Source organism: Artibeus jamaicensis, unplaced genomic scaffold, assembly GCF_021234435.1.
Source record: "Artibeus jamaicensis isolate MK-2021 breed Jamaican fruit bat unplaced genomic scaffold, CSHL_Jam_final scaffold_474, whole genome shotgun sequence".
Classification (NCBI taxonomy): domain Eukaryota; kingdom Metazoa; phylum Chordata; class Mammalia; order Chiroptera; family Phyllostomidae; genus Artibeus; species Artibeus jamaicensis.
In genome coordinates, this window is record NW_026522046.1 from 45,517,538 (window position 1) to 45,532,663 (window position 15,126).

The following is a 15,126-nucleotide window of genomic DNA, read 5'->3' on the forward strand; positions in this document are numbered from 1 at the left end:
AAGTGCTGGTATTCAAGTGCTGCACCAAGATTACAGGATTCATATAACCAACGTTTAAAAGAAAAGTATAGTCAAGTAGTCGGACTTACGAATTTTGCTATTTTTAACCATTTCATACTAGGGAGGGGCCTTTCGCTAAGTGTTAAGATATTCGGCAGTTTCCGTGCATCTAAGAAAGACCAGGCTGGGGTCTGTAAATAGACTTGTGAAGTTCTGCTGCAATACCCAGGTATCAATTAAAATTCACAAAATTCTTTGCCACCAACTCCTCCCAGCTGCTAGGCGGGTCATCACTCCATCCCGAGTGGCCGGGATAGCGTGCACTCCCCGCACAACTTCGGGGCAGGCCGAGTGCCCTCGCCCCAGAACATACCCCAAAGGGCCGCGGAGGGACTGAGCTCGCGACCTTCCCCGGCGCGTCGCCCAGCAGCCAGCCCCATTTTCTTAACCCGTGCATTGTCCTTGCGGAGAACCCCGGCGGTTCCCACACTGGAGGGGGCCGAGAGGAGGGACGAGGGAGGAGCTGGGGGAAGAGGATGAGGAGGAAGAGGAGGAGGAGGAAGACAACCTCCTCCCCTTAGCTCGGGCGACCAGTGAAGGTCTGGCGCTTTCTCCGGCCCCTAAGGCCCCGGCTCCCGGGAGGCCACGGCCCCCGCTCCCACCCTCTGCAACTTTCCCTCCGCTCGCACCCGCCTCTCCTCCGGGACCGGGCCAGTCGGTTCCCTCCCCGGCAGCCAGCCCCGAGTCGCGGCGCCTCCTCCTAAAATGGCAGGTCCCTCCCTCCACCCGGCCGGCCTCGGCACGGGCCCGGCTGCAGGCCGCGGGGGGAGCCCGGCGCCTGGCCGGGCGGGGCCGCGGCCGGGCCGGACACTCACCAGGACGATGGCGGGGCGCTCGCGCCGCTCCCTCCGGTGAGTCTCAGCCTCAGGCTCCCGCCGCTGCACTCCTGCCGCGGCCTCCGCAGCCAGCGCCGCCCGGTCGCCTCTCTCTGCCCCGGCGCTCCCGGTTCTGTGGCCAATCCGCAGCCTTCTCAGTCTCTGTCCGGCTGGCAGTTCCAGCGGCGCCAGGGGCCGGGGAGGCGACAGCCCCCTCCCCGGCAAATACCGCAGTCCCCGGACCCCGGCTCCCGGCGGCGGGGCCGCGCGGCCCGGCCCGCGCTGAGGGCGCGGTGGCGAGGCCGGCCGCCGATGCGCGGCCGCTCCGGCGGCTTCTTCCCCAGGAAGATTTTGTAAATCTCACAAAATGGCGCGCGCTCCAAACCTGCGCAGCCAGAAGCGCCGGGCCGGGCGGTGGCGGCGGCGGTGGTGGCGGCGGCGGCTCCGCCAGGAGAGCCCGAACCGCCCGCCCCCGAGTGCCCGCACAGACAGACAGACACCCGCACGCACACTCGCCCGCGCACACGCTCACTCACACACACTCTCACACTCACACCGGGCCCGCCCGCTCGCCGGCGGCAGCAGCGGCACCAACAGCAGCAGCAGGAACAGCAGCAGCAGCAGAAGCGGCGGCGGCGGCGGCGCCCGCACCCCCCGCTCGGGGTGTCCGCTCCCTGAGCCCGACCTGAGCCGCGATCAGCAGCAGCGACGGCAGCAGTCTCCCCGGATCCCCCCGCCGCTCTTGCCGCCGCCACCCCCGCCTCACTCCAATGGGGCTTTTTATTATTATTCGGGCGGGAAGCGAAAGGGTTTAAAAAAAAACCAACCAACAAAATGGCGACGGACCGACCCGGTCGCTATAGCAACTGTCAATCAAAACGCAAAACCCCGGCTGACGTGCTGACGTCCTCCTCCCGCCCCACGGCCCAAGCCGGTGGGCGGGGCCTGTTGCTCGGGCAACGGCAGATTCCGTTCCCTCCTTTACCTCTCCCCCTCCGTCCCCAACCAACCACCCAACCCCCCTCAGGTCACGTGAAGGATAAATTCGGAGCTCTGCCCGCTACGAGTGTCAGAGGAGGGCGCGTGATTCGCTCGGGGGAGGGGAGAGAGGGGGGACGGCTGGGCAGAGGGAGGGAAGGGGAAGGGTAGAGAAAGCGAGGGGCGAGGCGACGGCTGGGCCTGTACGCGAAAGCCCGCCGCCTCCCCAGCAGCCTGGCCGCACCCCGCGCCCGCGCCGACTGCGGCCTGGGGAGCGCGCGCACGGCCTCTGCGCCTCCGCCCCCGGAGCCCCACGCTTCCGCGTCGTGCGCCCGCAGCCCCTCCCGCGCCCGGAGTGGGGGGGGGGAGGAGGCTGGACTCTGCGGCCGCGCGGAGATCGGGGAAACCCACCGGTATTCGCCCGGGCCCGGAGCTCTCACCTTCGTCCCCAGGGAGTGCGCCTGTCGCGGGACGGCATCCTGGGTCCGCAGGTCCGCGCGTTTAAACTGTTCTTGGAAGGGCTCGCGTGCTCCCCTCGCCGGAAAATGCCCGCGGAGGCCACGGCGGGGGTGGGGAAGAGGCCGCCTCCGCGTTTCAGACATCTCAGGAATTCCGGGCGCTTCCCCGGAATCCGGGATGCCCCTGCGGCTGACACCTTGATTAAATCATGGCACACTCCTTTTGTGTAGCAACCAGTGCCTATATTCAGAAATTATGGACGGGGCCATCATGAAAACTTTTTTACGCTGTGCACGCTTTCCCAGGCTTTCCTCCTATTCAAACCCCTACCCACTTTTCTGGGCTAAGCCTTCTATCGGAATGCCCCTTAAATTAATCCTGGAGCTATTACTGTGTCCTTGCCCAACACCCGTCATCCGTTTTTTTTCTTTTTCATGAATCATCTGTTACCAGATTCTGAGTTCGCCCACGATTCTTTATTAGTACTCTAGCTTTCATTTATTTTGTTCTACCCCTTCTTTCTGCATGAACATTGCTAGGTGTACTCCCCAGGCACTGGCTACTTTGTAATCAGCCAGCCACTGGCTAAAAGCTATTTTGTACCAAACATAATAAAATGGCACTTAAATGTTACGCTAATCATATAAATCATTTCACACCAAATCACTAATTTATTGATTGATTTCTAAGCTTGATTTTGCCATCATATGGTAGTGTTCATACCAATTTTTCTTAAGCTAAAACTTCACAAATATAGTAGCCAACAGATACAATCTTACAGGTGTAAAGGAAAACAACCCTGCAAAAAAATACTGGTCTCTATCCTATGTGACTCAAGGAAAGATACTTGCTTTAATAAATGGTTTCTAACAAATGTTTACCTCTTTCAGTAATTAAAACATTGAAACACTAAGGCAACCATTCAAATTAACACAGGCCCTGAAAGAACTCAAACTAAACCTAAAATAAATTACACAGAAAGTAGTCTAGCAAATAGCATACTATAATGACTGATTCTTTATGTTAAGTTTCCATGACAGCCCTGGCAGGGTAGCCCTGTCTGTTAAGAGCATCATCCGGATATGCCAAGGTTGACAGTTCGATCTCCCACATACAAGAATCAACCAACAAATGCGTAAGTGGAATGACAAGTCAATCCTTCTCTCTCCCTGTCTCTCTAAAATCAGTAAGTAAAAAAAAAATTTTTAAGTTGCCATGACTCTTAAAAGTTCTTCTGGATTGCCGACTTTTTCAAAATTGTGTCACTAATGTAATTAAAGTCCACATTCAACTGGACTGTTTTTGAAGGACGTGGCCAAGAGTGTTCCTGTTTAGGTGACAGATGGCTACCTGAATTCCTCCCAAACTCACACTTCCACCTATACAATGCCTTCCTCCTGTCCGGCTCCCCACGCCTCACCCCTGCCGCATTCAAAAGTTTTACGTCTGTGGGAACACTTGGACATTGCAGCCTTTAACACTAAGTTAAATTTGAGTCAAATTTTTATTGCTGAAAAGGAAGGAAACTTGCATAATTAATCATAGGTAACCTGGAAAGAATATGACAGTGTCTCAAGAAATGTACCCTGTCTTCAGTTAAATCAATCTAGAAGATTATAAGGGTGAGGCAAAAATCTTGAGCTTTAATCATGCAGAATAGAAGGCACTGCTGGTGTTTATATCTAGAAAGTTTCACCCTTCCCTCTCCACCACACCCACCTCCCCCACCTTCCCTGCAGTGTGACAGCCTTATGCAGCATTGATCAATGAACTGTCACTTTGCGTCCAGGTTGGAATGCTGTAAAATAGTTTTACATAGGCTTTACCTAATGGGTAACCTGTAAACTACGCTGGCTCCTAACAAGTGAACAATATGTAAGCAGGAAGGACTCTGGTACAGATGCCAGTTTATTTTTTAAAATATATTTTATTTATTTTTAGACAGAGGGGACAGAAAGGAGAAGGAGAGGGAGAGAAACATCAACATGTGGTTGCCTCTCCTGTGTCCCCTACTGGTGACCTGGCCTACAACCCAGGCACGTGCAGTGACTGGGAATCAAACCGGTGACCCTTTGCTTCACAGGCCCCTGCTCAACCCACTGAGCTACACCAGCCAGGGCCAGATGCCAGTTTAGTGTTGACCAAGTTCAAGGATTAAATTCTTGCTTTCATTGGAGAATCTCCTCTTCACATGCACTGACCCTCAGCTCACCAATAATAGCAGCCTTGCCCTGACCAGTGTGGCTTAGTTGGTTGGGTGTCATCCCACAAAATGAAAGGTCACTGGTTCGATCCCTGGTCAGGGCACATGCCTGGGTTTAGGGCTCAGTCCCACGTCAGGGCGCATTCAAAGAAGCAACAGATGGACATGTTTCTCTCACATCGACATTTCGTTCCCTCTCTTTCTCCCTCCTTTTCAACTCTCTTTAAAAATAAATAAAACCTAAAATAATAATAGTAACAGCTTACAGTTATCCAGTACATTCTAGAGTAGCTCTAATCCTCACAGCAACATTACATCTTCATTATACAGAAGAGAAGACAAGTCCTGAGGAAGTAACTTTCTCCATATTACACCACCAGTAAGTGGTAAAGCCAAGATGTATGCCCAGCCATGACTGCAAAGCCCACTCCCACCACACTAAGATGACCCAAGGTTATGTGGAGATCAGGTCATTACAGAAGTGGTTAAGATGTCACTAGAGTGAGCCCTGATCCAATATGCCTGGCGTCCTTACAAAAGGGGAAATTTAGACAGAGAGACACACACAGGGAAGACGAGGTGAAGACAGGAAGAATGCCATCTATAAGCCAAAGAATGCTTGAGTCTGGCAGACGCTGGGAGAAAGGATGGGATAGATTCACCCTCACGGTCATCAGAGGGAACCAACATCCTTGACACCTTGATCTTCTTGGACTTCTAGACTCCGAACCTCTGACACAATACATTTCTGTGGTTTAAGCCACCTGTTTTGTGCTACTTTGTTATGGCAGCCCTAGCAAAGTAATACATGGACCAGGGGCAAGATGGCGGGGTTTTTGCTTGCTTCCACATCTGTTAATGCCCACCCTTAGTGGTACACTGTACTAACACCAAAAGTTCAGGAGTTGAACCACGCTGGGAGGTATAACCTAAACATCCCCAGGACAAAAAGAACTAACCAATAGGAAAATGAACCAGGTGGAAAGGCAGACAATTTACGATTTGTCACAGCACAGAGGCATGGCCAGAATCTGACACCCCTGATCTTCTCACAGACTTCGGAGTGCAGCTCCTTGATTGTTCCCCTTTGCATAAGATTTATTTTTGTTCTGATTTTTAAAGTAATATATATATATATATATAAAACAGATTAAAAGTAATATATATATATAAAACAGATTAATACAAAATAAAGCAAAACAAGAGAGGGGCCATATTTGAACTGACAATGACAGAATGCTATGAATCAAGAAGTGAACACTCAGTTCTCACCATCTGAGGTCAAAAACCAAAAACACGAAAACTCATTAGAAACAGTTTCACAATATGGAAAAACAAAGCACCGCCCAGAGATAAGCCTAGATAGTATCTTCATAACAGCATATATCGCCCCAGACTTTCTTAGAGGCAGATGAACTCGCACACGCACGCAGCACACATAAACAGGTACATTTTATGCCTTCTTTAACGTACAGTTATGAACACATTTCTGTGTTAATTAACTGAACTTTAGATCATTATTTTTACAGCTTCAAGTATTCCATCAGTTGAATGGGCCATAATTCACATAACTGCTCCTCTATTTTTAAAGGAAGTCCTCTTCACTTTTGTTACTATAAATAAAGCAGCACAAACATTGCACGTATACATTTTGCATGCCTGTCCAGTCATTTCCTGAGATAGGAGCATAACTCCTTAAAGAGCTTTGACTCATGTTGCCAAAATATCCCTCAGAAATGATTTCACCAGTTTGCACCCTAAAAGTAGTACGTGAGAAAGACTTTTTTCCACACTCTTGTTTTAATTTGCTTGTCTTTGCCCATTTAATGTCATACATACGCACTATTTGTGCCCTGCCTGATTATATATCCCGTGCTCATTTAGGGAAGGAGAGAAGAGGTGTCATCTTTTCATTGATTTCTTTTTTTAAAAAATGTACTGCAAAAAAAAAAAAAGAAGAAGAAAGAAAACTGGAAGGTATTGTCTTTAGGCTAATGGATGATGTAAACATCACCTGGCCCTTGCAGCAGATCATCCACAGTCATCTCCCAGCAGCCACCCCCCAGGTGGCTCTAGTCCAGACTCCTTCCTTGCTCAGCCTCACTGCTCGCCCCTCCCCGACTCCTCTTACCTGCACCAAGTGCTCTGCCTCCATTCTCCTAGCATCATAAGGTTGCTTGATGACAAGATGTGGTTCCAATGGTGCCATTTTTAAAAAGGAGGACTATATTCACTACTTTCCTACCATGGAGAATGTTTGCCAATTTTATTTTATGAATTGTTAACATTTTCTTTTTTGTAACATCAAGATAAAGGTTTTTAAATAGCAAATGTAAAATGGTTAGACAACAGTGTGTAATTCACACGGTTTGGGAATATCTTGCAACAGTATGTTGCAACACTTTGGCAAGACTTGAAAAGAAATTCACTGTAATATATTGATTCCTACATGTATCTTATCTTTCTGGAAATGAACAGGTTTAGGGAAAATGTCCTAATGAAACTGAAAAACAATTAAGTACCTGGAATTTAAAATTAGGTGGGAGGCACAGAAATCTACAAAGGTCACTTACTTCAATGGTTCATTAGCTCAACAGTTCTTGAGAGTTTTGGCTTGTTTTCTTGGCTTTTTAATGTAGGTATGTAGTAGACATTCCTGCAGTATCGGTGTGCACACTTACTGCTTCTGTCATTAACATGTTTTCCTATTTTACCCAATTCAATTCAGAAGATACCTCTGTGGTCATAGCAGTGATATTACTTTACCATATAGTAGTTGCATGCCTGTTTCTCAAGTATAAGGCTTTTCAGGCAAGGATCCTATATTTTCATCTTTGTATCGCTAGCACCGTATCTGGCACACCGTAAATACTATTTTGTGTTAAATTTTTTAAGTGAATGGTGAGCTCCTGTTATTTTCTTCCAGTTTTCCCCCATCACGAAGGATTGTTTTGTTTTGTTTTAGCAATCGTTAAGACTTCAGAGGAAGCTGTCCACTGATTGTATAGAACCTAGTAATGTCCTCTTCTGATCTTTAAATGGATGGAATTTCTCTAACAGCAGAGGACAGATCGTTGCAATCTGCCAGCAAAGCTGAAAGAACATTCTGCTGAAGGGATACAGGAATGTCAGCGATCACCAAGTAGCTAGTTAGTTCTATTACATAAGAGTTCTCCTGCCAGCGTTCTTGCACAGCCCGCAGCTCACCCCAGGTTCCCTCAGTCTGAGAAACCATATATCTGGGCATTCTCCTTAGACAGAGGTTTAGGCAGGACCTCTGCATGGGCAAGTCTATTAATGTCTACAGTACTGTCAACTGATGGTTGTTGGCACAAATTCAGCGCCAACAGGAATCCCCAGTTGGGGTACAGTGAAGAAGGAAATTTCACTTAGGGCAAAATGGCACAATGGTGATACAGCCCAACTATGAAAACAACACGGCTACAGGGCAGCTCAACTGGGACACAATCCGGCTGGGAAAACCTCGCAACTAGCAACCACGAGGCAGCCCTCCAGGCAGGTCCCTCTCCAGCTAGACAGCTGGGGTCCTCCTCGGCCCGCCCTGGCTTGCACCGGCCTGCTCCTCTCTGCACTAATGACACACCTTCAGTGTCTCAGCTCACCCAAGAGAAACACACCCTTCAGTTTTAGTGGAAAGGAAAACTGCACCCTCACACCTGGAGGGCAGCTGCTGTATATAGATAGTAATCCCTGCCTCTGAACTCTGATTGGTCTGACTGCACGCAAATGAGGACTTCAAATCCTTATCGTTTGATTGGTTCTCCCACCCTCTTGATTGGTCAGAAATTAACTGCTTTTATTGGTCGGTGAAGATGTTGATTGGTCAGGGAAGGTGGGGGGAAGGAGAGAGAGAGAGAGAGAGAGAGAGAGATGCTCAGCTCCAATTGGAAGGAAAAACTTCGATCCTATCAGTTGAAACAGGATCCCCGGAGCTCCTCTCTGAGGGCTGGCTCGCCTGGCAGGCGGACAGCTCAGTGCAGGCCTCCCCCTGAAGTGCAGTTTGCGAGTAGAAATGACTACTAGGCTCTGTTTGTTGTTGTTTTGTTGTTTGTTTTAATTTGAGCCCAGTTAGACACAGGCCTTCTTAGCAGATACCTTCTGTCTCAGGGTTCACAGTCCCAAATGCAAAAATAATAATAGCCTTCTACCTGCATGCACGGTTAGCAGCTTACAAGCAGGGTCCAAGACCCGAAAGACTTTTTATGAGGGACAGCAAGCATGTCTCTGCAGTCCCATGTCTAAATGTACTTACAGATCTTTAAAAGCAAAAATTGGCTGGAGCTAGGGGGCATTAGATGAAGGTGGTCAAAAGGGACAAACTTCCAGTTATAAGGTAAGGACATAGGAGAGATGTACAACACGGTGACTATAGCAAACTCTGTGGTCTGACATGTACCTGGTGGGGCAAAAGCAAGCTTACAGTTGTACAGTGAGTACGTGAAAAGGAGTTTATTCTTGTGCCATTATCTATCAATTATTCTATATTTTCCGCATGAACAACTACAAGCCTACCTACTTTTTCCTTACCTTCTATGAAAGTTGTTAGGAGAGCAGTAAATCATATAGGTTCTTAATACGAGAAAAAAAGCCTTTTATTACTTTTTGTATCTTTATGAAGTCATAGATGCTAACTAAACTTATTGTGGTAATCATTTCACAGTACATGTAAGTCAAATTATTATGCAATACACATTACACTTATACAGTGTAATATGTCAATTATATCTCAACAGACCTGGAAAAATAAATAAAAGCAAAAATTATTTATCATGTTACCTTTTAAAATCTATAACATGACAAGTATAAAGACTAAGACAAAAAGAGTCACCACTCTCCTCGCCCAGAAAATCACTTTATTTTTCAGATAGAAACAATTCAAGCACATGGCTTGGGAATCTGAACAGAACAGAAAAGAGTAACACACTGAAAGCTACTCCCGGTCTCCCTGTCTCCTTTCTCTCACCCACCTTGAGGTTGCAGGGGGTCCTTTTCAAATTCAGGAACACATCATCGCCTGCTGACAGCCTACAGGACTCCTCACTGCTTTGGGAATGACATTCCTACCTGGCAGTTTGTCCCCAGAGCCCTTCGGGGCTGGACCCCTCAAGCCTTTTGCACTAAGGCTTCCCCAGTTGAGGTCCCCAGAACAGCCGACTGACTGGTTCTTTCCAGGCTGCTGTTTTCTCAGAGGCGAGGCCTCATTCTTTCCTCAAAGCATTTACCTCCCTGCATTTTCATTGCAGATTTCCTCTTCCATCTGCCAAGAGACAAGGAAGCTCTTCAAAGGCAGAGACCTTACTCACTTGCCTTCCCCCCCCACCCCAGGGCTTGGCATATACTGGGAACCAAATAAATGTTTTTGAAAGAATGGAGCCAGCAAGACCTAGCTCCAGTAGGCAAGCAATGAAAACCAGGAAATGGTTAAAAGCAAGAGGAATACACTTCACAGGAACGAAAGGGGGTGGCCATCTGCTTCCGGCCTTCCTCTCCCTACCACAGTGGGTGCAGGCTTCCTGAAGATTGGGAGGGATCCTGTGGGTGGGCTGCAAGCCGGCAGGAAGGGCTGCGGGTGGCTTTAGTGGAGCATTGCATGCAGGCACCTTTGGGGGGGGGTCACCTTCAGAGGCTCCTCTGATTGCTTTAGGGAGGAAAGCCTGGTGGAGAGGAGCCCCCAGGAGTGAAGCAGGCAGCTGGTCACCTGCACATGGTGCGAGGCCCCCCCTTAGCCAGAAGGAGACCTTGACGTTTCCTTCTAGATTGTCTAGCCCAAAAGGACTAGGCTAAAGGCAAGAATTCAGGGTGGTTGTTGGAAACAGGAATAAATTCCTAGGCAGTGTGCTTTGCAGCTAGACAGGTAGAGTGGAGGGTCAAAGTGTAACAGGATGCAGCCAAGAGGGGGACCCCACATAGGGATTTGTAATGGGGTCCAGAACTCAAGGTATCCAGGAAATATTAGAAAAAAAAAATATATATATATAGGAAGTTCTCACCCCCTCAAGTCTGAGCTGGGGGATGGGACACATGGAACAGGGCCACTGAGAGCTATTTTGTATAGCAACAGCTTTGCAGCTAACCTCTGGCACGGTCATTTAATAACATCCATATCCTTTAACTGGTTTCATAGATATGTTAAACAGTTGTGGCCATGTTTTGAGCCAGAGGGATGGAAGTGACTTCTACCCAAGATGTAACTGAGAGGCAACTCCCCTGGTTACAGCGCCGGTGTGAGAGCTTGGAGAAGACTGGCTCCATGCCATGGGGCACGCCTGCCCAGACTTACCACGGCAGCCCAGTAAAGCTGGAAAAATAGCCCAGTAAAGGCTGGCAGGTATAACTGATTGTGGGAAGAGTCAGAAGTGGGGCTGCAGAGGAAGACTGGCACTGGGATTAAAACCCAGGCACGGCAGCCATACCTGGAGAGAATCATGAAGCTTTGGCAGAGTGGGGACCCCTTGGCTTTGGCAAGAGTCAGAACTACGTGTCTTGGAAAGCAGGAGAAACTTTGCTGGGAAGAAAAGGGGTGAAAGACTCTTGCTGGTGAGCCGTGAGAAGGTGCCACATGGTTTTGGATTAACTGGAGATCGTGGCAGTGACACGGCTGATGGTGCCAAGAGCCCGAATCACGGACGTCTACTTCTTTTCCTGAGATACGGTGCCTGGGACTAGGCAGGAGGAGAAGGAAGGACTGCGTGTGTCTGTGGGTGTCCTAAAGGACTGTTGTATTTTAATGAAGACATTAAGTCACTACTCTGAGTCTGTACAACTTTTAGATAAATAATTCCTTTCCTTTTCACCAATATCCGGCATTGAGAGATGTTTTTCTTCTGAGGGCGGACAAAGTGAACCTAGTAGGTGGAGGGAACCCCCAGAGAAAAAGGGGGATCCTTTTGGTAATAGTATATCGTTCACCACCACCCCCCTTGAGTCTACGCTGTAACAAAAGCCCAGTGTTCCAGAGTTCTCAGCTGGCAGAGCTGAAAGTACGTGTATGCAGGACAGTGGGCCCAAATTGGAGGCGTGTTAACTCAGACCTCGAAGGAAGGGGACCCTGTCCTGAGCAGAAGGCACCTGAGACATCATAGAATCAGAGGATGTCAGAGTGGGGAGAAGCTCCACCCTTGGGTGCCAAACTCCTAATCATGAAGTCACTGCTGTCAGGTAGAGACGACATACAGGAAACCTTACCTGTTAACTGTACAGTGACATTGTGCACCTAATGGTCACCGGGGGCATCTTCCACTTCTTGCAACGAAGGAGGGCAGACGATGTCATGTGAGTCTGGACATTCTAGAAGGTACTGGTGACCTGATAGTCGTAATAGCACCTGAGCAGAAGGGGGTAAGGACAGAGAACGTGGAAATCTAGTCCACTCTCAACTACCTCCTAGCTGCAGGAACTTGGCTGGTTTACTTAACATCTCTGAGTCTGTTTCCTCATTTTGATCTTTATGAACCATAGATCATTGTATAAATATTGGGCGCTGGCAGAAATAATAAGAGGACTACAGTCCAATTTTCACTTTTCTAAAAAGTCCTCACCCGAGGATATGTTTTGAAATTGATTTGGAGAGAGGGAAAGAGAGAGAGAACTCGATGGGAGAGACGTGTGCACCCCAACAGAGGCGAAACTGCAACCTGGGTACATGCTCTGACCTGGGATCCAACCCACCACATTTTGGTTTATGGGACGGGACTCCAACCAACTTAGCCACTCAGCCAGGACTCAAAGTTTCACCTTGGAAGCCCCCCATTCCGAAAGAACAAACCAGTTAGCGACCCCTCCCACATTCTCAGACGCATCAGCGATTTCAAACCTACATTTATGCATCTGAAGCAGTGGGACGCTCACGCCCCGGGTCCGCCCAGACCGGCTGTGGCACCCCCAGCGGCAGTCATCTTTACACACCGCGGGCTGATCTCCCCAAGTTTCCATCTGCTCTTTCTAAATCTTTTCTCTGGCGGCCACACGGGCCGAAGCTTCTTCCTCTTCTAAATGCCCACCTTTAAATATTGGAGAGAAGCTGGGCTTTTCTCACCTGAATCTAGTCTTTCCCAGGCTTAACACTCTCATCTCTAATGTCTGCCCCAGGCCGTGCCCCACCTCTGGCGTGACTCCCTTCAAGGACATCCTTAAACTACTTACATGTCCAGCAAGGGAGGCTCGATTTCAGAATGGAGCATATCATGTCAAAACAGAACACACACTAATAATACAAATATATTTCACGGCATGAGAAAAATGATTATAGCCTATTTGATGATAAATTAAGTTTTAAAGTAGATTTTGTACGACTTCAAATTTTGTAAGTAAACTATATAATTTTTTTTAAAAGATTTTATTTATTTTAGACAGAGGGGAAGAAAGGGAGAAAGAGGGGAAGAGCAACATCAATGTGCGGCTGCCTCTCCCACGCCCCTAACTGGGGACCTGAACGGCCTGCAACCCAGGCATGTGCCCTTAGGGGGAATTGAACCTACACCCCTTTGGTTCCCAAGCCATCACTCAATCCTCTGAGCCGCACCAGCCAGGGAGATGATATATATATATATATATATAAACATATATATGTTAATAATTTGCATAAGGCTCAGTCCTGGGTGGTACAATTATAGGTGATAATTAGCTTCCTTGTATCTTTTCTCAAACTTTCTACAATCAATTATGGATCGTTATGGCTACAAATAGACCCTAAGTCCACACAGCTTTTACCCATTAGTCTGGGTCCTAAGTCTCTGAAATACAAAATAGACTTCCTCTCACTTCTCACTTCACAAATCAGCGCAAGTAAACCCAGAGCACCAGGGGTCACGTGGGCAGCCAACAAGCGCTGCTTTCCCTCCTTCCCTCTCCAAGGGCTTGAGGACCACTCTCTGGTCATCCATTCTCGCCCAGCCTTCTCTGGCCTGGTTCCCATGACTTGATTTCTATCCCATATTTCTAAAGATTTCTGGTGCACCTTCAGCTCCATCCAGGGTGGAGATTCCTGAGAGTCCTGAGCACCGACAACAAGAAGCAGGCACATCTCACTAAAAGGAAGGAAAGTATAAAGGGGATGCCAGCTCCATCATTTTTGAGGCATTCTTAAACCCGCAGAACTTCGGGATCTATTATATTTAAGTGGAATAGCCAGGAGTTGATCTTTTCACTTTTCATGACACTGGTAGGGGAATTCAAGAGTTAAAGACTTTAGCCTTGGTTGTAGTTGCCAGGCTTAGGTGATAATTAGAGTGGAAAGCTGGTATCCCAGAAAGTGGAGAGAAAAAACACAAGCATGATGCCCCATTCATGATTTTGTATATTATAAAGGTTTTTTTTTTCAAGAAGAAAATCTAGATAGTGAGTAGCCAAACATAAGTAAATGGAACAAAAAATCAGAAGTCTCAACTTGTCGGCCAGAACTCATCTTCTCCCTAAATAGTTTCTCTTAAGTGGCTTGTTCCTGGATGCAGCAGCCACCATTTTATATAAACTGAATTATAAATTACCCACAGTGAAGTGCATGACTAGTACATCACCCCACATACATGTGTTCAGTCTGCACTGTGTCGGACCCCCTGGTCGGTGCTGGGGACACAGGGATAAACTAGACTGGACCTCAACCCTGAAGGAGTGTGAGACCAAAGGAGAAGACCAGCGAGAAGAGGAACTAACTCGATCAGCCCTGAGTCTCCGAGGAAGGAGCCCGAGAGCCCCGCCTGGCGGCCTCTCTCCCTGTGGGACACGTTTCGGCTCGCCCCCCTCCAGTTTTGATCACGGTCTGGAAGCTCTGGAGGAGAGGAGAGGTGAGCACCGAAAGAGGAGGGGACAGTCTGTACGAAGACTGTTCTCATAAGAGAGTTCAGCACATGCCATCTCAAAGTGCTGCTTTGGCATACGGACTATTTTGAGCCGAAGCACTAGGAAAAAAACAAATGCTGTTTACTCAAATCTATTCCCTAATCACTTTCCCTCTTTTAAATGGGTATGAGGAAATATTCAATTTTTCTTTGTTTGGTTCTGGTTTTTGTGATTTTGTTTTATATAGTATTACCTTGAACTACAAGTTTTCCCTTTCCAGGAAAGCAACCTTTTTTTTCTTCAGGGTTTCCCTCAAATTCAGTTGTTTTTTTTTTTTTTTTCCTTGCTTTAGGGTCATGGCTTCTGGTCCCAGAGCTTTCTGAGCCTGTGAAGAATTATCTGGTTTAACTTATGGATACCCTGAGCTAGTCACATGAATTGCCCGTGATTCAGTTCTGCATGTACTTCCTGCAGAAACTGTCCCCCAAAACACCCTGGGACAGCAATGTCACCAGCGAAGTACTTTAGATGCGCACAGAAACGACCCGGGGCACCTCCGGTGCTTCTCACACCGTGACCGTGGTCTTCTGTAGCGTCAGAGGGGCCCGTCAAGGGAGTTTTTTTACTTTTTACATTTCATTTTCCAATTCTTTTTGTAACTAATCTACAGAAACAATTAATTCTCGTATGCTGACCGTATATCCCGCAGCTTTGCCCGATCCACTGACTGGTTCTGATACATAGTCTGTAAATTCCTTTGAATGTTCTGTATAAAAATGACCGTGGATGTGAATGATACTGTGGCTTCATTTT

At 48.0% G+C, this 15,126-nt stretch overlaps 1 protein-coding gene across 6 annotated transcripts in view; it reads right to left on the reverse strand.

Moving 5' to 3' along the window:
- DYRK1A (dual specificity tyrosine phosphorylation regulated kinase 1A) overlaps nt 1–15,126 on the reverse strand; it is a 179,940-nt gene that overhangs the window by 139,650 nt on the left and 25,164 nt on the right. For 2 of the 6 annotated variants that reach the window (XM_037127138.2, XM_037127135.2), the window contains exon 1: nt 876–965. The exons of 1 other annotated variant lie outside the window; for it this stretch is intronic. The gene's annotated coding sequence lies outside the window, so the exon portion shown is untranslated. Of the gene's footprint in view, nt 1–373; nt 492–875; nt 966–2,293; nt 2,381–15,126 lie in introns of those variants that run through there. 3 more of the 6 variants (XM_053657723.1, XM_037127139.2, XM_037127137.2) reach the window with 3 other exon arrangements.